The sequence below is a fragment of the Gobio gobio genome (assembly GCF_949357685.1).
Source record: "Gobio gobio genome assembly, chromosome: 3".
In the NCBI taxonomy this organism is placed as follows: domain Eukaryota; kingdom Metazoa; phylum Chordata; class Actinopteri; order Cypriniformes; family Gobionidae; genus Gobio; species Gobio gobio.
This window is the reverse complement of record NC_137099.1, coordinates 65,465,246-65,487,109: the sequence shown is the minus strand read 5'-3', so window position 1 is coordinate 65,487,109 and position 21,864 is coordinate 65,465,246. Positions and strand designations below refer to the sequence as shown.

At 47.2% G+C, this 21,864-nt stretch overlaps 1 protein-coding gene across 1 annotated transcript in view; it reads right to left on the bottom strand.

Annotated features, from left to right (window-relative positions):
• Positions 1-21,668, bottom strand: part of LOC307124380 (protein NLRC3-like) — a 46,249-nt gene extending 24,581 nt beyond the window's left edge. Inside the window, exon 1 of the mRNA XM_079813538.1 lies at positions 21,554-21,668. The gene's annotated coding sequence lies outside the window, so the exon portion shown is untranslated. The remainder of the gene's footprint in view (positions 1-21,553) is intronic.
• Between the last annotated feature and the right edge of the window lie 196 nt (positions 21,669-21,864).

Sequence of the window (21,864 nt, the reverse complement as noted above, 5' to 3'; positions counted from 1 at the left end):
TCATCCTCAACCACCTCCACGGCGCGGCCCAGGTGAAGGCTGCTGCTGGGGCCGGGCGGGAGGAGGGAGGGCGCCCTCGGCGGCGAGCGGACTGAGGCGACTGAGCCGGCGGCTGGGTGCAGCAGCTGGCCGCCGGGGCAGTACGTGTTACAGCCTCAGTCTGCTCTGGGGCGGCCGAGAACCGTTGGGCGCAGTTCTCAGCCGCGCCGCCGAAGAGGCCAACCTGGGATATGGGCGAGTTGAGGAGGCGGGCCCGCTCAACGTCCTCCACATCACCAGGTAAGGCCAGGTGTTCTCCTGGACCACAGCTGTGGACATCGCCCGACCCAGGGAGCGTGTGGCCACCTTCACCACCCGGGGGGCGGGATCAGTTGCGGCACGCAGCTCATTGAAGAGCCCTGGGTCGGCCCCACCCTTGTGCATGTGCAAAGGGGCGGCGGCCTGCCCGTAGCTCTGCAGGACCACGCCACCGAAGTAGACGAGCCCACAGGCTTTGGGAGGGTGCTTAAGGCAGCCACACCACGCCACGTCAAAGCCCTCTGTGGACACCGTAGTGCGCAACTGAGAGTTCAACAGTGGGGGAGAGGGGGCCCCAGTGTACCCTTAGGCCGCGGCCCCAACAAGGGCAGAGAAGGCGGAGGAGGCCACCAAACGATCGCGGGAAGCACGGGGACTTCCGGGACCGCGTGATCTCCTCATGCACCTCGGGAGCGAAAGGCATTGGGGGCGGGGCCCAACAGCTGTCGGGTGCCGCCCCCAAAAACCAATCGCGCAACCACGAGCACTCGCGACTGGGCGGAGTTCCACACCAGCGCGAGACTCGCGGCTGCCCGAGATAACATGACTGTCAACTTCAGGTCGGATCAGGCAGCGCTGACACACCCGGAGGCGGAGCACAACCTAATCGTCATCCCCAAAGGACTCCAGCCCACCTTGGGATGCGGCGATCGACATCTCACTGCTATCCGGAGCGTGAACTGAACGAACGAGGCGTCAGAGACGGGCCGCTGTTTCAGTCCAACACTCGCGGGAAGCGATATGCGAGAGGGGGCGTGGCCCGAGGAATGATCGTCGGGGTTCTTAAAACCACGGCACCGCCCTCAGGTCACCCTGGCCACCAGCCAAAGTACCACCTCTCTCGGAGACGGTAGATTGGGGTGTGGCAGAGGGGACTCTCTCTCCTCACGGAGATCACTGAGTCTCGACCGCGACATCGCGATGGTCACGTTCCCGCAGTGGGAACATGACACATCCACAAACACTGCCCGAACGTGCTGAAGCCCAAACACATCTAGCAGTGAATGTGCCCATAGCAACGGAGATCGATCGCACCCGGAAGTGCACGGGCGAACCGTCTTGAAAAAGACGTGCCACGCGCAAGCTCTTTTTGTGAGAGGAAAGCTCTGCAGAAGTGCCGAAGCGCCCAGGGAAACACACACACAGCTGTTGCAGATCACTGCACAGATCAGCAGGCAGGCAGCATGAGATCGCTGGAACGTGCTGTAGATCCAACACCTCTGGAAAGCTGTTCGTCTCGAAGGCTGACAAAGACTCAGTTAGCAGGCTTGAAGGAGTGAAGAGATACTCTTGGCTCCAAAGCAGAAACATAATGCGATGTTGCTAGCGTACTTCCTTATATACCCACGAGGTGGGGTGGAGTTACGCATGCAAATTCCGCATGCCCATGGCATTGGCACGCCATTGGGCGCTGTCAAATACCTCGAAGGTAATTGGCTTCTAGGCGAAACCCCCATTTGTCAGTCACTGACGTACGTCGGAGTGACTGAACGAAAGGGAACACTATACTTTCTCTTGTGTATTCTTTTATTTTTCTTTTATTTTTCTTTTATTTTTTTAATTATTTTTGATGTACTGAATTGACCGGTCTGTGCATATATTTAAGGGAAAAACCCAGTGCACTCGGAATTTTCAGTCAGTTTTATTGTTTGTCCATGTGATCTTGTAATTTACTTTATTTTATTTGATTAACTTTCTATATTTTCTTTAAAAGTGAAATCAATTATATTTCTATTTCAAATTTAATCTTGTGTCTGTCTGTTGTTTCTCAGTACAACCCGCTACCTCCTTAGCGATCCCTAAATCTTCTGACAATTCAAATCCTAACTGTATTATACAATAAGCAATCCATTAAACTATTGCTAATTATTAGACAAGTGCTACATATGATCTGCTTGTTCTGTCTCTGTGTGAATGAGCAGCTCCGTTTCGTCTTCTAGCAAGTAGCCTACGTGATGCTCGTGGTGTTTAACGTCTCAAAAAAACATATTTGGGCATGATCATACAGTATGAACATTTCCAGAACTGATCTGAGACCCCCTAATGAACATTTTCATCATTTTATTTGATTAAAAGCCATTATCAAATACACTCTGAAACAGATCTTCCCTGAAATAGGTCCTCACTAAAACCCGTCAAAATAAATGGTTTAACTAGATGAAATTTAGACAGAAATATATTACTATTGTAGGTCTATAGAATACATGTCAAAATAATAATAATAATAACAACAATAATAATATTACATAATTTAAACATTATTTAAGAATATATTTTTAAATCCATGGTTTAATTTAGTAAAACAGCAGCGCTTTGCCCAAAAAATGAAAGGATAAGTATTTGATTACCACCGTTTTGGTAATGTATTTGTATTAAATCATAAAAAGAAAAAATTCTTAGGACTCTATTATTCTTAAAGTTGTTAATCTAATTCATAATAATTTATTTAGTTCATTAGACATGTTTTATTGAAATGTTTATAAAAAATAAAAAAAATGGTTTCAAGTTTGTTATAATAAAGCATTTGTTCAACCAAAAAAAAGAAAGAAAAGGTTTTCATTAATTTAATGCCATTTTAACTGGTGATAATGATAACCATAATTTAATAATACAGTTTATTTATTAAATAATGAATACCGTGATGCTGTGAAACTGTTTTCATATCGTGAAAATCTCATTCTACCACAACCCTACACGGGAGTCTCTCACCCCGCTGTTAAAAAAAGTAAATCAGTAACTTTTACATTTTAAATGAACTACTTTTTACTTTTACTTGAGTACATTTTTAGACAAGTACATTTACTTCTACTTAAGTAAAATTTCATTGAAGTAATAGTACTTTTACTTGAGTAGAATATTTTGTTACTCTTTCCACCTCTGCAAGCAAGTAAACTACAGAAATATTTAATTTATAATTCATATTATTAGATTTTCTAAATAATTGGTTTAAATGCATAAGCATGTACAGTAACAAAAACATAAAAGCTTTATCCTGTGATTTCAACTTTCCTTATACCACTGTGAAAGGCATAATCCATCCACAATAGCTTCTTTTGGCTAAATTAAACATGTGTTTTTTATTTAAACCAACAGACAACAACTAAATTGTGTATTTCTGCACAGACAGACACTTTTACATGACAAAACCATTATCTGCAGATATAAACTGTGTGGCAAGCAGCGAGGAGGAGCTCGGATGCATAAAAGGAGGAGCGACGACAGTGAAGGATGAGAGAGCACCAGGCCAGGACTTTATGTTGCGTTTCTATACGTTTTATTATGTGTGTGCACGGCAGTCGTCTGTGAGGGGCTGCCGCTTTTACTTTCAGTTTGTTTTTTTATTAAAGTATTTTGAATGTTTTTTATTAAAGTATTTTGAATGGTTCTTGCCTCCTTCTTCCCTGAACAAAGAACTGTTACAATGGTGCCGAAACCATTTTATTTCATTCAATATTCAAAAACTATTTTAAAGAAATCTTCAATGACAAAATATATGCTTGGAAAAATTATTTCTGTTGATTTTATTTTTATATTTTTTTAATCTAGGGCTGTCACTAATAATTATTTAGGTATTCAAATAATCGGTCAGTTATTTTGACGATAGAGTAATCAGATTAGACCTTAGTGAACAATAGCCATTAAAATGACTTAAAATACATTTATAATAATGTATAATGAGGCAATAATAATTGGATCAAATAAAGTATCAAAAGTAAGTAATCATATGTAGATTATGTATTATAACAAATGCCTCAGAAGCATGAGGCCTCATTTATAACAAAACAGGCCCTGAAAGAGGAATATATGCCACTCTCAACGCAAAAGTTGGAATTAATAAAAAAACAAACTTGACGTTAAAATTTGCCAGGGCACCAGGGATCCGTTCTTCGTACCTCGCTTAATACAGCTGAGATGATTTGACAGATCCCAGATCTTTTCATTGTGATAACTGGTCTCTGGCTAATTTGGTTCTTCAAATGAATTTGCGGATTGGATTAAAATATCTGGATTAAGTTGTCTGAGATTACTGCGCATTCTTGTGTTCCCTGAAGAGGGCAGATGCATCGATACTCGAAACCATGATCAGCAATGCAGCGATTGGCTGGCGGCAAGACAGCAACGTAATGACATCAAATAATAATTTAAAAAACACCTGGCGAAAAACTTGACAAATTAAAAAAAGAAAAACATGAATTTCTGGACCTTTATAAGGAAACAGCCAAACGACCAAAACAACATAAAAGTTATAATAGACAAATGAAATGTGCACTGTTTTGATGATGATTCCCAATTATTTATATTAACGATTTTATAGTATTTGTACACCCTTAACATTTTTATTTCAATGTTGTAATTACATTTTTAATTCAATTCTAAGCTGATTTGTAACGTGACAGTATAAAAGTTTCTTAAGGGTCAAGATCAAGCTCTCTGCATCTCCTGCATCAAGCCATCCCATAATATCCGTCATTACTCAAATTAATGCACGGCTCAGATTGACGTTACAACATGTGTGTAAGACTCCAATAAAATTCTAAAGTAATTATTCCATCACAAATAAATCGCTCAATCAAGTGACTGTGTCTATAGTATTATACACCTTTTACACAACATTATAATATTACTTTCAAATAAATGTATATTATTATTGTTTTTATTTAAAATTATTATTGCCCCTGGTTCAGTAAGCAACTCTTGTTATAAAATATCAGTGATTGGGACAAATTTTAAGTATCAACGCCACTTAAAAAGATGCAATCTAATCCTGTTTATATTAAATAAGCTGCTCGCAAGCCTTTTTTAGTGCTATATAGCACCAATTTTGGTGCTTCAGTGGTTCTTCAGAGGTTCTTCACCGGTTCTCTGACTAAGATGCTATATAGCACCTCTGAAGAACCGCAGAAGAACCGCAGAAGAACCAAAATTGGTGCTATATAGCACTAAAAAAGGTTCCCCTATGATTACGAGCCAAGAACCATTGTTGGTGCCATATAGAACCTTTTTTTTTTAGAGAGTGTAAGACAGCAAGTCCAGGATGAGCGTCAAAGAACCAAACAATCCAAGATCATGCCAAATCATCAACTAGAGATGCTCCGATCAGCATTTTTGGGGCCGATCACCGATTACCGATCACCAAGATCATGATCTGCCGATTGCCGATCACTGCCAATCACAGAATGGCAAGGGAATGGCAATCTTTTATCTATAATCTTGCAGAGTTTTCACCATTTGTAGAAATTAAACTAACTCTAAATTAACTGTATTGAGAAAAAAAAAACTGTAGAAATAGGCTAGAGTCAAGATCTTGAAGAACCACCAAGTGTTTATTTTAGAAAATGAGATAACTTAAGGCTACTGTTGGCCATCTTTCCCAAATAAATGTATATCATAAATGTATATAATTATCTCACCTGAATATTTGATCATGCAGTGCATTTTTGTTTTTAAAAACAAATTTTCAGGTAGGTCTAACATTAGTATTGAGGTAAGAAATACTAAAGACATTTAATAAGAAATGTAAATTAATATTGGTCTTCCCTGAATAAATTAAATTAGATTAATCCTTACACTTAAGGTTGCAAAAGTTAGTCATTCAAGAGCAGAGAGTAGGGATGCACCGATATGAACATTTTGGCCGATACCGATAACCGATAATTCTTAATATTTGAAAGCCGATAACTGATATATTGGCCGATAAATCTAAATACAAATTTTAATAAACTCTGAGAGCCTGATTACAAAAACAAAAGGCTCACCATTAAAAGCCATGTCCCAAACACTTCAACATAAATCAAACCTATACACTACAGTAGCCTATTTGAACCAGTGTGAGATTCCTTACCTTTTCAAATTAATTTTACACTCCTATGGCCAAATTTTTTTTTTAACACTCTACAATAAGGTTTAATTTTTCTTAGTATTAGTTAACCAACAATGAATGAACAATACTTCAACTTGATTTATTAATTTTAGTTCATGTTAATCTCAACATATTCAGACCCAAAGTTGTGTCTTTTAACATTAGGTATGAACTGTGAATGGACTGTTACAAAACACAAACATTTTATTACTAAAAGAAACAAAGGTTATTGCTCTCTGTTTGTTCATGATAGTTAATGCATTAATAAAATGAGACCTTATTTGTAAAATGTTACCAAAAATTATATTGTCTAAAAAATAAAAATAATATACCTAAATAATGCAAACAAGTAATTGAACAGCATTACTGAGGCTGCATAATAAAGAATCAGAATGCAAGTGCATGAAATAACCTCCGCACAGACGATAAAGAAATGGTTTTAATCAAACCATATTGTTGATGGAAATGATACAAGAACAATAAAAGTGCTAATTATAAAAAATAATGCTTCTGTGTTTTTGAAAAAAAAAATATGTTTAATATTACAGTAATAGTAAACATCTGTAATATTAGTCTAGTCTATTAGGAATAATGTTGCTGTTTGAGAGCGCGCTGAAGCTGGAGAGAATGAACGAACAACCATAAACTGAAGCGCTTAGAAGTTTAATTAACAACTAAACGCATCATATATGAGAACAATCAGATATTTATACAAAATAAATATAATATTACAACTTATATTAGCACAAAATCACGCATAGGTGAAGGGTTATAACTCCTGTGGATGCTCTTCCCCTGTTTGAGAGCGTGCTGAAGCTGAAGATGATCACCGGTACAGTGAAGCACTGCGGGTTATTGACTTAACCAAACACATCCTATATGACTTTAATCAGATGTTTAAACTACAAAAACGTAATATTACGACTTACATATGCTTAAAATGACGCGAATGCACAAGCGAACTTGACTGTGCTGGTCAGAATGCGTTGTTGACGCTTCCCACAACAGCGCGCTGAAAAACAACTAAACCCAGAGAATTCACTACGTTTTATAACAGAAATATTCTCATTGCAGTGTTATGTATAGGACAGTTCCAGTAGTTATTAATGCTGTGCATTTCTGTTTGAAATGCGCGCCGGTACAATGAAGTGCTTTACTGCATCGTTAATTAACTCAACCAAACGCATCCTATATGGGATTATATACACAAAATAATAAATATAATATTACAACTTACAATGGCACAAAAGGCTGTGAATGCACAAGCAAACTTGACTGTGCTGAAGGTGTAACTCCGTGGGCGCGCGCTGAAGCTAAAGACCGGTACAATGAAGTGCTTTACTGCATCGTTTATTAACTCAAACAAACGCATCCTATATGATATTACATACACAGAATAATAATAAATATAATATTACAACTTACAATGGCACAAAAGGCTGTGAATGCACAAGCGAACTTGACTGTGCTCGTCATGAAGGTGTAACTCCGTGGGCGCGCTCTTCCCTCAACAAACGCGCTGAAACACAACGCTCTTTTACAGCCTATTCTATTCTCATTATCATTTTATGTAGATTATAGAAGACTTGCGCTGCACATGTTGCACATAACTGTATTTTCCTTTTCGAAGTGATTCCAAACATATTTAGAGCAATTCAAACCCATCATGGTGGACAGCACGTCCGTCTCAGCTGAAGGAAATAATACATTATCTATCGGCTTGACTATATCGGTCAAATTTTCTTATTAGACCGATAACGATAACATCAAAAATAATCATTTATCGGCCGATAACGATATGTTGCCGATATATCGTGCATCCCTAGCAGAGAGTGTCATAAAAGTTCATCAAACAAGACAAGACAAAGAGATACTCAGAGACAGCAGCAGTTTATTCGACAACTGTCACTTTAAGAGCGAACACGGATACGGTTACATGCAGTTGCACAAATGTTCACTCGCGAGTCACGACGGGGTTTACGTGCACACTCGTCAAGACGGTCATTTAGTACAAACATTTGTGTGTATTTGGCCATTTCAATTTGAACTCGCAAGCTTTTTGGGAGATGGCCTGTGTGTGTGTGTGTGTGTGTGTGTGTGCGTGCGTGCGCTCACGGTCTGGAGAGCGCGTGAGTGCTGAGCGGTTTGAACACTGGCAAGACTAAAAAATAAATGCAAATGATAAACTTAAGTGACAAACTTAATCCGACACTGCCTCGATTGTGCAAGTGGCAAATCTGGTGTCAACTTTGCAGCTTGATGTTAGTGCAGATGCGATGCGCTGATGTGAAGCCATTTGAGCATTATGAGAGGGAGAGAGAGAGCGCACGCGGTGATTCACTCGCGCGGTTTGTGAACTTGCATCTCACAGAAAGTTTTCAAATGACTTCGTAAGTTATTTAATATAGAAATATGAATTGTACCTCACCTTCAGCATTATAATTATTTTACCCGCGCCGGAAAGAGAATAAGACGGTGTCGCTGCATATCATGCCCTAGCTCTCACAGCAGGTGCGGGTTTTATGTGTCATCAGCTGCGATCGGTTCATGAGATCGGCCTTTTTAGAGACCACATATCAATCATCTCAAAGCGATTATCGACCGATCGAGATCGGTTGCCGATCAATCGGAGCACCCCTATCATCAACAATCAAATCCAGCTCACTGAGTAAGCGAGGTATGAAGAACAGACCCCAGTACACAATTCTGAGCCATGTGTAGCCATGACATTTTGGAGACAGAGCAGTTTGTTGACACCGATGGTGAGGCTGAGGGACTGACACTGATGAAGGAAAACCACTTTAAATCCTCATTATGAGACCACATAAATCACATATACATAATACAAATAATATAATCATAAATACAGTGCATGTTCACAATGAATGATATGTTTTGTCAGGTAAATCTAACTGTATTCAGGTACAGACATTGAATAATCAAATGCAAAATAAGACCGTATAGTCTTCACTGTATAAATTAAATATGATTAATGTAATGCAATTAATATAATTTATCTTTGTTAAAGCTACAAAAGTGATTTTCTCTTTCTCTTTTTTCGTTTGATTAATTGTGGTGATAAACAGCTGTGGGTATATTAGGCTGCTGTCTCTTTAAGACGAATGCACGGATCCAATGATACACTCTAAAAAATGCTGGGTTAAAAATAACCCAAGTTGGGTTGAAAATGGACTAACCCAGCAATTGGGTTGTTTTAACCCAGCGGTTGGGTTGTTTTAACCCAGCGGTTGGGTTAAATGTTTGCTTAAAACAACCCAATTGCTGGGTTAAAACAACCCAATCGCTGGGTTAAAACAACCCAATTGCTGGGTTAGTCCATTTTCAACAAAACTGGGGTTATTTCAAACCCAGCATTTTTTAGAGTGTACGCATCCGGTTTTCTTTCTCAATTGTTTACAACTAGGCCCTTTTTACGGGGGCTTCAGCATATTCTTCAATCTGCAGTGGTGCCGAGCAGAGCGTACGTCAGAAGCAGAGGTGTGTGCGTTCATCTGAGCCTCATTGGTCTGTCACCGCTCGGCAATGTCAAAATATTTGAGAAAACCAATCAAATCAGAGTAGACAGGCTTTATGTTCATAGAAGCTGCTGAGGCTGAGCGCAAATTTTAGCAGCGCAACTCGACGTCAAGTGAGAGAGATGCAAGTAGCTAAACTAAACATTTCATATTTGACAGCTGCTTCTTTAAGTCAGAAATGTTAAACAAATGACAAAAATATTCAGGCAAATTAATAACCTTTTGTCTAATTTCGCCATTTTGAATTGAAAATAGGCCTATGTAATAGGCTATGTGATTCATAACGAACAAGAAATATTAACAAGGCCGTTTTCATCAGATTAGGCATAAGATTAATAATGAATGTGTACATATTGTGAATTAATATAATTCCATTTGTAGCCAAAGAGTAAAAAGAGAGATGTGGAGAAAGACAAATACATATACAAAATGCACTTATGTAGATCATACAAAAAATGAATCATGGGCCTTGTAATTTTCACAAATAAATTAAGGTGACAATTAAAAATAGTGTGCATATTTTCTTAAGAAAATTGTGGTTTAGTGTTGTATAGAAAATATTGAGAACATTTAATTAATAAAAACAAGAGATACATTTTCCAATTTTTTTTAAAGGAAATTAAAGCAATTTTGAGGCTTGAATTGAGGAACTGATTAAGCAGATAAAATTAAGGAAAAAATGCTACCTATTTATTTTAAGAGAATTAGCTCAATTATGCAGTTTTATTTCGAGACACCATTGTAAATTCCCAGCATGCTTTGCATATGGCTGGAAATGGAGAGTTAATATTGAAATTAAGCGTTATTTTATGTGTTTTTGAGTGAAGGGAAACGTCTCGGTTACGTATGTAACCCTCGTTCCCTGAAGGAGGGAACAGAGACGTACGTCGGAACTGACCGACGAATTGGGATCTGTTTCCAGAGACCGACCTACTTCGAGTGATTAAAACGAGCCAATGGACATTGGCATGCGGTTCACACATTCCACGCACCGCCCCGCAGCGCGGGTATAAATACGGAAGTGGAATACCGCATCATTGTTTTTCAACTGAGGAGCCGAGATAAGTGACTCGGCCTTCAGCTGAAGCACAGCACCTGGCGACGGGACGTACGTCTCCGTTCCCTCCTTTAGGGAACGAGGGTTACATACTGTGACAAGTCTCCCGAGCTCTCGTCAGCGTCGCCCTGGCAACAAACACCGATCACCTGCCAGCACTCAGCACGGACCGGATTGGCACAGCTGCAGGCGATCACCACACCACATAAAGCACCGCACGTGGGAACACCAGGCTGAGCACGAACACTCCATGAAGCAGCGCACTAACCTTTCTCTCTCTCTCAGACAGCAGCCTGTGACACTCCGGCCACCCAGTCCCTCTGACGTCACCGCGAGTCACCACTGCACCAACGGGAAGAAGGAAGCACCGCACACCAAAGACTTCACCTCACTGTTTGTTCACCTGCTCACAATAAACCCACCCTCCGGGGGCTTTTCACCTAGCACTGTGTTGCGTGATTCTTCACCCTGCCACAGAGAGCGTGAAGAATCACCAACCATCCCCGGACTTTTATTTAGTTTTTTTTTCTGTTTCCCCAGTCACTCACGGAACCTGGAAGTAGGGCGGCGCTTCTCCCCGTCATGGAAGACCTGCTCAAATGCTTAACGGAAGTGAGTGCACGTCAGCAGCAGATCACTGAGCACCTGGCAGCCCGTCAAGCCACCATAGAAGAAGAGTTCGCCGCCCTCCGCCTCTCCGCCGCCCGTCACGTTCCGCTTCCTGATCCGCGTGTCCGAGCAACCCAACTACTGCCAAAACTGACCTCACAAGATGATGTTGAACTATATTTGCAGATGTTCGAGACCACGGCAGTTCGGGAAGGCTGGGAACGAAGTGAGTGGGCGCGGGTCCTGGGACCCCTATTGTCTGGTGAGGCTCAAAGAGCGTACTTTTCTCTTCCCGCTGAATCGGCTGATAATTATGATGAACTTAAGAAAGAGATCCTCGGACGCCTTGGGCTATCCGCCATCTCCGCAGCCCAGCTGTTCCATGAGTGGGAGTTCAAGCCTCGACGCCCAGCCCGCGCCCAAGCCGCAGAACTGTCGCGGCTCACACGTCACTGGTTGCTCGAGGGAACACCCACCGCAGGTCAGGTTGCGGAGCGCGTCACCGTGGACCGGATGCTCCGAGCTCTATGAGAATGACAAATCCGGCAACCATCGCCGAGCTCGTGGAAGCCATCGAGTTGGCGGAGGCGGCGATGCACCGCGAGCCTGGGGAGCGAGCGCCGTCCTTCCCTCGGAGGGTGGTCCAGGAGCGACGCACGCCGGAAGGTACCCCGCGACCAGTACACAGGCCAGCGGCTCCCGGCCCCGTGGACGAACCGATGCCCACGGAGGAACCGGCCCCGCCAGCCCGCGCATGGCTGGCTGGTTGCAGCCTGCATCAGGACCCACCCCGTGGGGCTCCACGAGCGGAGGTAAAAGTGAATGGACGGTCGGTCCTGGCCCTCTTGGATTCCGGGAGCTCGGTCAGTCTCGTCCAAGCCACCGTCCTCCCACCGCAGAAGGCCGTCAAGGCACAGCTCCCGATTACCTGCGTTCACGGCGACACTCGTCATGTCCCGGCCCGCCGAGTAACAATATCAGCGGGCCCTGGCGCCTGGCCAGTGGAGGTTGGCGTGTTGAAAGATCTTCCGGTTCCTGTGCTTCTTGGGCGGGACTGGCCGGGGTTCGAGGAGCTTCTTCGGGCCACCACGCAGCCAACCAGCTGGGCCGGGAGCCGCCCCCATAGTCGTCGCTGCCGGAAGAGGAGCCACAACACCGCCCTGTTGGCGACAGACAGCGGGAGAGATGGTGAGTCCCCCTCCCCGGTTACTGACGTGTTCTTTGATGTCTTTCAACAGGTCCAGGGAGGGGGCTCGTTCGCAAAGGCCCAGCTGGAAGATGACCGGCTCAAGCATTGCTGGTCGCAGGTCCGGACAGTGGATGGCCACGAGCACCAACCAGCACCCCATCCTCTCCCGCACTTCGTCGTCAGGAACGGCCTGTTGTACTGTGTCGCCCAGCGAAGGGGGGAGGTAAAAGAACTGCTCGTGGTTCCCAAACCGAACGTGGAAATGGTCATGGAGCTAGCCCACAGCCATCCGGCCACCTGGGAACCGCCAACACCATCCAGCGCATCCGTGACCATTTCCACTGGCCGGGCTTGGATGGAGAAGTGAAGCGGTTCTGCCAAGCCTGTCCCACCTGCCAGAGGACCGCGCCACGAGCACCTCCCCCCAGTCCGCTCATACCGCTGCCCATCATCGGGGTACCTTTCGAGCGAATTGGAATGGACCTGGTGGGGCCGTTGCCGAAGTCTGCCCGTGGACATGAACACATCCTGGTGATTGTCGACTACGCCACCAGGTATCCAGAGGCACTTCCCCTACGGAAAGCAACGGCAAAGAACATCGCCAAGGAACTCTTCCTCCTCTGCACCCGAGTCGGCATCCCAGCAGAGATACTGACGGACCAAGGAACTCCCTTCATGTCCCGGCTAATGGCTGACCTCTGCCGGCTGCTGAAGGTGAAGCAGATCCGGACCACAGTATACCATCCGCAGACAGACGGCTTAGTAGAGCGCTTCAATCAAACCCTCAAGCAGATGCTCCGGCGAGTGGCCGCCGAAGATAAGCGAGACTGGGACCTGATGCTTCCCTACGTCCTGTTCGGAGTCCGCGAAGTTCCCCAAGCCTCCTTGGGTTTCACCCCGTTCGAGCTACTCTTCGGCCGTCAGCCACGAGGGCTCCTGGATGTGGCCCGGGAAGCCTGGGAACAGCAGCAGCCGGCACCTCTCCGCTCCGCCATCGAACACGTGAGGGAAATGCGTGAGCGGATCGAGAGGGTCATGCCATTAGTCCGGGAACACCTGACGAAGGCCCAGCAGAGCCAACGGCAGCTGTACGACCGGGCGGCTCAACCCCGCGAATTCCAGCCCGGCGACAGGGTCATGGTGTTGGTCCCCACCTCCGCCTGCAAGTTTCTGGCGACCTGGCAGGGTCCGTTCACTGTCATAGAGCGAGTGGGTCCTGTCAACTACCGGCTGCGCCAGCCGGGCCGGAGGCGCGAAGAGCAGCTATATCATATTAACCTGCTGAAGAGGTGGGTGGGGACCAGAGACCAACTCACCGCACTGGCCTCTGTCGAGCCCCCGGTCGTGGACGTGGGAACACAGCTGTCGGCCCCCCAGAAGACGGAGCTGGATCATCTGGTCCGTCAGTTCTCTGATGTGTTCTCCACACGTCCCGGGCAGACCAAAGTCATCCAGCACGACATCCGCACACCACCTGGCGTCATTGTGCGGCAACGGCCCTACCGGGTCCCCGAGGCTCGGAGACAGGCCATCGAGGACGAGGTCGGTGAGATGCTGAAGTCGGGGGTAATCGAGCCATCACGCAGCGCCTGGTCCAGCCCCATCGTCATGGTCCCGAAGCCGGATGGCACCCTCCGCTTCTGTAATGACTTCCGCCGGCTCAACGAGGTCTCGGAGTTCGATGGCTACCCGATGCCCCGAGTGGATGAGCTGCTGGAGCGCCTGGGGAGGGCTCGGTATATTTCGACGCTCGACCTCACAAAAGGTTACTGGCAAGTTCCCCTCACCGACTCCGCCAAGGAGAAGACGGCGTTCTCCTCACCCAGTGGGCACTGGCAATATCGAGTCCTCCCCTTCGGCCTGCACGGGGCCCCCGCTACGTTCCAGAGGATGATGGACATTCTTCTACGTCCCCACCAAGCCTACGCGGCAGCATACCTGGACGATGTAGTCATCCACTCCGAGACCTGGCAGGACCACCTGGAACGGTTGCGGAGGGTGCTCCTGGAACTCCGGCGGGCTGGGCTAACCGCCAACCCCCGGAAATGCCATCTCGCCCTCGCCGAGGCTCAGTACCTGGGTTTCCGGGTGGGTAGAGGACTGATCCAGCCCCAGCAGAAGAAAATAGACGCCATCCTGTCGACGCCCCGCCCGGAGACCAAAACCCAGGTACGAGCCTTTTTGGGGTTGGCGGGGTATTATCGCTGTTTTATCCCCGACTTCTCCACCCTAGCATCTCCCCTGACAGACCTGACCAGGAAGGGGCAGCCGGAGAAGGTGCAGTGGGACAGCAACCTGGACAGGACCTTCCAGAGGATCAAGACCGCCCTGACCACGGAGCCGGTCTTGCTGGCGCCCGACTTCAACTGCCCCTTCCTAGCCATAAAGTGGGCAGTCCTGGAGCTCCGCTACTACCTGCTGGGACGCCGCTTCACCCTGATGATGGACCACACCCCGCTGCAGTGGATGGCCCGAGCCAAGGACACCAACGCCAGGGTGACGCGGTGGTTCCTGGCGCTCCAGGACTTCCACTTTACGGTGGTACATCGGGCCGGGACGGCCAACTCCAACGCGGACGGACTCTTCAGGCTGTGGTCGGCTTACGCAGGTCTGTCAGGGCGCACTCCCCGCCCACCCCTATGTTCCCCAATGTGTGTGTCTAATTATCGTTCCAGGACCAGAGCGACGCTTAGGGGGGGGGAGTGTGACAAGTCTCCCGAGCTCTCGTCAGCGTCGCCCTGGCAACAAACACCGATCACCTGCCAGCACTCAGCACGGACCGGATTGGCACAGCTGCAGGCGATCACCACACCACATAAAGCACCGCACGTGGGAACACCAGGCTGAGCACGAACACTCCATGAAGCAGCGCACTAACCTTTCTCTCTCTCTCAGACAGCAGCCTGTGACACTCCGGCCACCCAGTCCCTCTGACGTCACCGCGAGTCACCACTGCACCAACGGGAAGAAGGAAGCACCGTGCACCAAAGACTTCACCTCACTGTTTGTTCACCTGCTCACAATAAACCCACCCTCCGGGGGCTTTTCACCTAGCACTGTGTTGCGTGATTCTTCACCCTGCCACAATACGTAACCGAGACGTTCCCTTTCAGTCGGTCACGTTCGACGTACGTCGGAACTGACCGACGAATTGGGATCCCTACCAACACGCCAGGAGGCTGGCCCTTCCAGCGTCCTGCCTGAGCTCGCTGGACCACTCCTATGTTAGAGTGGGAGTCAGGGCTCCAGGCAGGGAAGGACAGTCACTGCTGTTCCTGCAAGACCCACTCAGTGTGACTATTGGATAACGCTGGGAAAGCGTGCCCATTTCGGGAGATGGTACGCTGCGGAGCCACATCCTTCAAATGGAAGGAGAGGTGGAATACACATAAGGATTATCCTAACAGGGTAGTGCAACAAATGGCAGTCTCTGGAGTGGACCCAATCTGGTTCCAGGGGGGGGGGAGAACAAACCCAGAGACGACAGAGGAAGCTCTGTCGAGGGAAAGACACGGGGCTAGCCGAGTAGGGTAGCTGGAACCGTGGAGAATACACATATGGGGTAGCCGTGAGGGGACCACAACATATGGAACCCAGCCTACACACACGTTCCACAAGCATACGGGTGCAGGCCTGGCATCAGACGGCCGCCACGTCTGACACCGAAGGGGTGACGGAGGAACTCACAGGGTTAGCCGTTTCCGGGGAACACAACTGGAGCAGAATAGACGCACATATCCGGCCCAGAGGGCGGGAGTGGCATATGCAAGCCGACACTAGAACGGGCACTTAGCGCTGCTGGCCACTGGGGGCAAGAATGCGGGAAGATACCGGCTCTACACGGAAGCTATAAAATCTAGCGAACGTGTTAGGGGTCGCCCAGCCCGCAGCTCTACATATATCTGTCAGCGAGGCGCCTTGAGCCAACGCCCAGGAAGAAGCAACACTCCTTGTTGAGTGTGCTCGCAACCCGAAAGGGCAAGGTACGTCTTGGGACTGGTAAGCCAAGACAATGGCATCCACTATCCAGTGGGCCAACCTCTGCTTGGAGACAGCCTTTCCCTTCTGCTGGCCTCCGTAACAGATGAAGAGCTGCTGTGAGGATCTGAAGCTCTGAGTCCGGTCAACGTAAGCGCGAAGAGCGCGGACGGGACATAACAAAGCTAGGGCTGGGTCTGCCTCCTCCGAAGGCAGCGCTTGCAGGTTCACCACCTGGTCCGGAAAGGGAGTGGTAGGAACCTTGGGCACGTATCCAGGCCGGGGTCTCAGGACAACGTGAGAGTTGGCCGGCCCGAATTCTAGGCACGATTCGTCGACCGAGAGTGCATGCAGGTCACCTACACTCTTGATTGAAGCCAATGCAATCAGGAGAACTGTCTTCATGGACAGGATTTTTAGCTCAACAGACTGCAAAGGTTCAAATGGAGGACCCTGAAGTGCTCTGAGCACCAGGGCTAAGTCCCAAGAGGGTATCGAGGTAGAACGAGGAGGATTTAGTCTCCTCGCACCTCTGAGGAACCTGACGATTAAGTCGTGCTTACCTAATGATTTACCGTCTACTGCATCGTGATACGCCGCTATTGCCGCGACGTATACTTTGAGGGTGGAGGGAGACAGCCTTCGCTCCAGCCCATCCTGCAGGAAGGAAAGCACAACGTTAATCGAACACTTTCGGGGGTCTTCCCGGCGGGAAGAGCACCACTCGACGAACAGGTTCCACTTCAGAGAGTAGAGGCGCCTCATAGAGGGGGCTCTAGCTGAAGCGATGGTGTCTACCACTGGTGTTCACTGCTTGTGGTAGGCCACATAGAACCTCCGCGTCCTGTCCAGGGACCAGACATGCGGCGTTATCGCGGCTGCAGATGCCATATGCCCCAGGAGCCTCTGAAAGAATTTCAGTGGGACCGCTGTCCTGCCTTTGAACGTATTCAAGCAGTTCAACACTGACCGGACGCGCTCTGGAGTGAGGTGCGCTGTCCGGCTGACCGAATCCAGCTCCATACCGAGATAAGAGATCCTCTGCGCGGGGCAGAGTTTGCTCTTCTCTCGGTTGACCCGAAGTCCCAACAGGCTGAGGTGACTGAGCACCATGTCCCTGTGTTCGCACAACTGCTCCCGAGATTGGGCGAGTACAAGCCAGTCGTCGAGATAGTTGAGTAAGCGAACGCCGCGTTCTCTGAGCGGAACAATGGCTGCCTCGACGACCTTCGTGAAGACGTATCAGTCTTTGTACTGATATGCCTTCCCCTCGAACGCAAAGAGTAGGAACGGTCTGTGTCGAGGAAGGATAGAGACATGAAAGTACGCGTCCTTCAGGTCGGTCGCTGCAAACCAATCTCGGGGACGGATGCATTGGAAAATGCGTTTCTGCGTTAACATTTTGAACGGGAGCTTGTGCAGGGCCCGATTCAGAATGCGCAGGTCCAAGATTGGCCTTAACCCACCTTTCTTGGGTACAATGAAGTAGGGGCTGTAGAACCCCGACCTCATATCGGCAGGAGGAACCGGCTCGATCGCGCCCTTCGCCAGCAGGACATCGACCTCGGACCGCAAGACATGGGCATCGCTGCTCCGCACGGAGGTGAAGAGGATGCCCCTGTACTTGGGAGACCGGCGTGCGAATTGAATCGCATAGCCGAGTCTGATGATACGGATGAGCCAGCGAGACGGCCTGGGGAGACCTAACCAGGCCCCCAGAGACCGAACTAGCGGGACCAACGGCACCACAGACGTACCCGGGGTGAGGCAGCGAGGTGGAGTATTCAGACCCGACTCGGGAGGCCCGGAGGCGGCCCGGAGTGTTGCCTGAATACTCCAGGTGGGGCAGAGAGTGGGTGAGAAGTCCCGGGGGGCGTCCTCGGTGCCCACTCTGCTGCCCCCTGGCGAGGGGTGAGAGGGGAGGAAAGGAGTGGCAAGGCCTGGGGGCGTTGCACGCTGCCAACCTGTCCCTCTCGGGGCTCAGGGAGGGAAGAAACTGCTCTGAGAATGTGGGTACCACTGGACTCCTGGGAGCCAGCGGCAGGACCGAAACCAAAAAATATTCTCCCCCCGGTCCTCCTCCGGGGGAGGGAGGGGTGCAGACACCGTCTCCCCGAGCAATTCCTCTCTCGCTGGGCTGCCCGTTTCAGGGTCGCTTGCCCTTGTGCTTGCTAGCAGGCTCGCGGGACCCTGGACGGGTTGGGCGCCTCCCTTGTGCCCGGCCACCTGCTGCCTGGGTGGAGGCTGCTGCTTGGCTTAGCAGGGGCGGAGGCGGACGCAGGGTGGCGCCCTCGGCGACAAGCAGATGGAGGTGCTGCGGCCGACGACTGGGTGGAGGCAGCAGCTGGTCGTCGGGGCAGGATTTTATTTTATTATTATTTTTTTTTTTAACCACCTCCGTCTGCTTCTGGGCCACCAAGAACTGCTGGGCGAAGTTCTCGTTGGCGTCGCCGAAGAGGCCAGCCTGACAGACAGGGGCGTTGAGGAACCGAACTTCATCGGGCTCACGCATATCTGCCAGGTTTAGCCCCAGCTTCCTGGACCACTGGTGTGGACATCGCCTGACCCAGGGAGCGTGCAGTGACTTCCGTCACCCAGAGAGCGAGGTCCATCACTGCACGCAGTTCCTGCATAACCCCTGGGTCGGGACTACCCTCATGCATGCAGGACAGAGGGCAGTGAGAGAGGGAAAAACGTATACAGGTTATGGCCCTTTTGGTGTTCCATATTTTGACACCAAATAGTTCCATGCTGCTAAATTTTTCCAATGCACATCCGGGCAGCCACCCCGAAAAGCATTGCTGTCAACTCTGAATCTGATTCAGCATGAGCACACACCATTATAGTGGGAAACACAGCATTATCATTTCCAGCGCATAACAGCCCTCTATCCGATGCAGCAATTGACATCTGTCCTCCGCCAGAGCGCCAAATGAAACACTAGATCCCCCTTTTTCAAAAAAGGACCAGCAATCCCATCTGTAAGCTACCAGCAGGCATGTGAGACAATGAGCGTGGCCGTCAGACTTGACGGCACACGGCGCGCTGAACAATCCAGCCCCTATGAAAGAGCAAGGAGAACAACGCGCCGACGTGGTCATGTTCTCGTTTGCCGTGACAACCCCCGCTATCAGCCGGCGCGAGACGGCACACGGCGCGCTGAACGCTCAAGCCCTTACGAGAAAGGTGAGACGAACAACGCGCCGACGTGACCATGCTCTCCTGAGAGAGCATGGATCACCCACGAAAGCAATCTCACATGTTTATATGCGAGAGAGATCGTGGCCGTCAAATGAGGACAGGAAACAACCGCATCCAGAAACACACGGTTTGAGTGACATCTTGAAAAAGATGCAGGGTCAAACCGTGTTGCTCTTTTAGAAGGAAATGCTCTTTTAGAAGTGCTGAAGCACTCAGGGAGATGGCCGCGGCTCACAGCAGTCCGATTGCAAGCCTGCGTGTGAGCACTCAAAGAACGGAAACGCCCAGCCAACCAACACAGGAACAAGTGTATGATGCAGCGGCCACTCGCTGACTCGCGCCGTCACACCAGCACCCAGGTAAGAGAGCGATCCTCCTCGAGACTCGTCTAAACACTCTTCGTAGAAACAGCTTGATACAGCAAACCGTTCGGCTCCGAAGTTAAAAAGCAATGATGCGGTATTCCACTTCCGTATTTATACCCGCGCTGCGGGGCGGTGCGTGGAATGTGTGAACCGCATGCCAATGTCCATTGGCTCGTTTTAATCACTCGAAGTCTCGGTCGGTCTCTGGAAACAGATCCCAATTCGTCAGTCAGTTCCGACGTACGTCGAACGTGACCGACTGAAAGGGAACATCTGTTAATGTTCAGTTATGTTTGACATTTGAAAGAGTTTCTGTTATGTTGAAGTTTTGACCATTGTGGAGAAGAGCAGAGCTTATGGTTAGGTTGTGATGTGATTATCTGCATTTACTAATATTATAAAACATGTTGCTTTGTTCAATGAGAAATGACTTTGCTAATGCCAGTGGAGTAACAAGTTTGTTTCTGCTTTTGCATGTGCTAGCAGCAAACAGTCTATTAACTGTATAACGTAACTCAAAGTCAAATATAAACAGGTCATTTCCATTCACTCTAATTTATACCCTTTTTTAAAAATCTGTTTAAATAAAAGGCACATTTCACAAAAAAATATTAAATTTCATTGTTTCATAGACTAAATAATTTAGGAGATTTTACATGATTTATTCAGGTAGATTGCATTAAAGAAATCAACCCTTAAAAACTATTCAAATATACTATCTGTAATATTGTTACCATAATTTAAGTGAATGCATCTGGAACTGAAAATCAGGACAGAGTTTCAAATAAATGTAAGAGGCCCTACATTTGTTTAAATGTAGTTTTTAAACTTAATTTGCATCCGTGTTTAGTACTTTTTGTAGTTTAATATTTGGATGCAGTATTCAGCACTGCAGTGTCAAATTCATTGAACAGATTAAAAAAAAAGAGTTATGTTTGTAAAGGACGTGGCAAGCGCATATCATGGCATTTTTACAGTTTGTGTGATGGTTGTCTTCTCTGATATTTGTCTGAAATGTTCAATTTCAAACATCAATTTTATCATTTTAAAACTTATTTTACAAAATTTGTATTTGTTCATTATTCTGGTACATTCATGTAGCCTCAGCGTTTCATTGTTACAGCAGGATATGGAAATCTGGACACAATATAATGTACAACAGGTTTAGTATTTTAGTAGTTTAAGCACTATTGTGGTAACTTGTATGCTGTATACGCGAGGTATTCAGCAGTGTCCTTAAAAGCGGAAGTTATTTTGTAACAATAATTATTCAACTAAATGTTGTTTCTAATTACTGTAGCCTACGTACAATAATGGCACATTCGTAAAGAATAAAAGTAAATATACATCGTCATCTTTTACAGCATTTTGCTCAGAGCTGTTAAACATTAGAAACATAAGAAACACAAAACCAAATAGCAGCTCACTTTATATGATTAGATAAGTGAAGACTAAACTTACCACAAAAATATGCAGTTGTTTTAAAACGGTGTTTAAAATAGAATCCAAGTGCGGACAGTTTTCAAAGCTTCAAAATGGCGCAGCTTCTCTCTTTCACTTTCGTTTTTAACTCCTCCCTCATTCGCATGTGAAACCCGCGCTATAGCTCCCTCTAGTGGCGCGCCCACACACACACACACACACACACATAGTGAGAATTAAAATTAAACTAAACACGAGAACAAGACATAAGGAAAAAGATGTGGTTTAATAAGGTAATTATTATTAATTAAATAGGTTTCACCGATAAAGCATAATCAAATTAATCATTA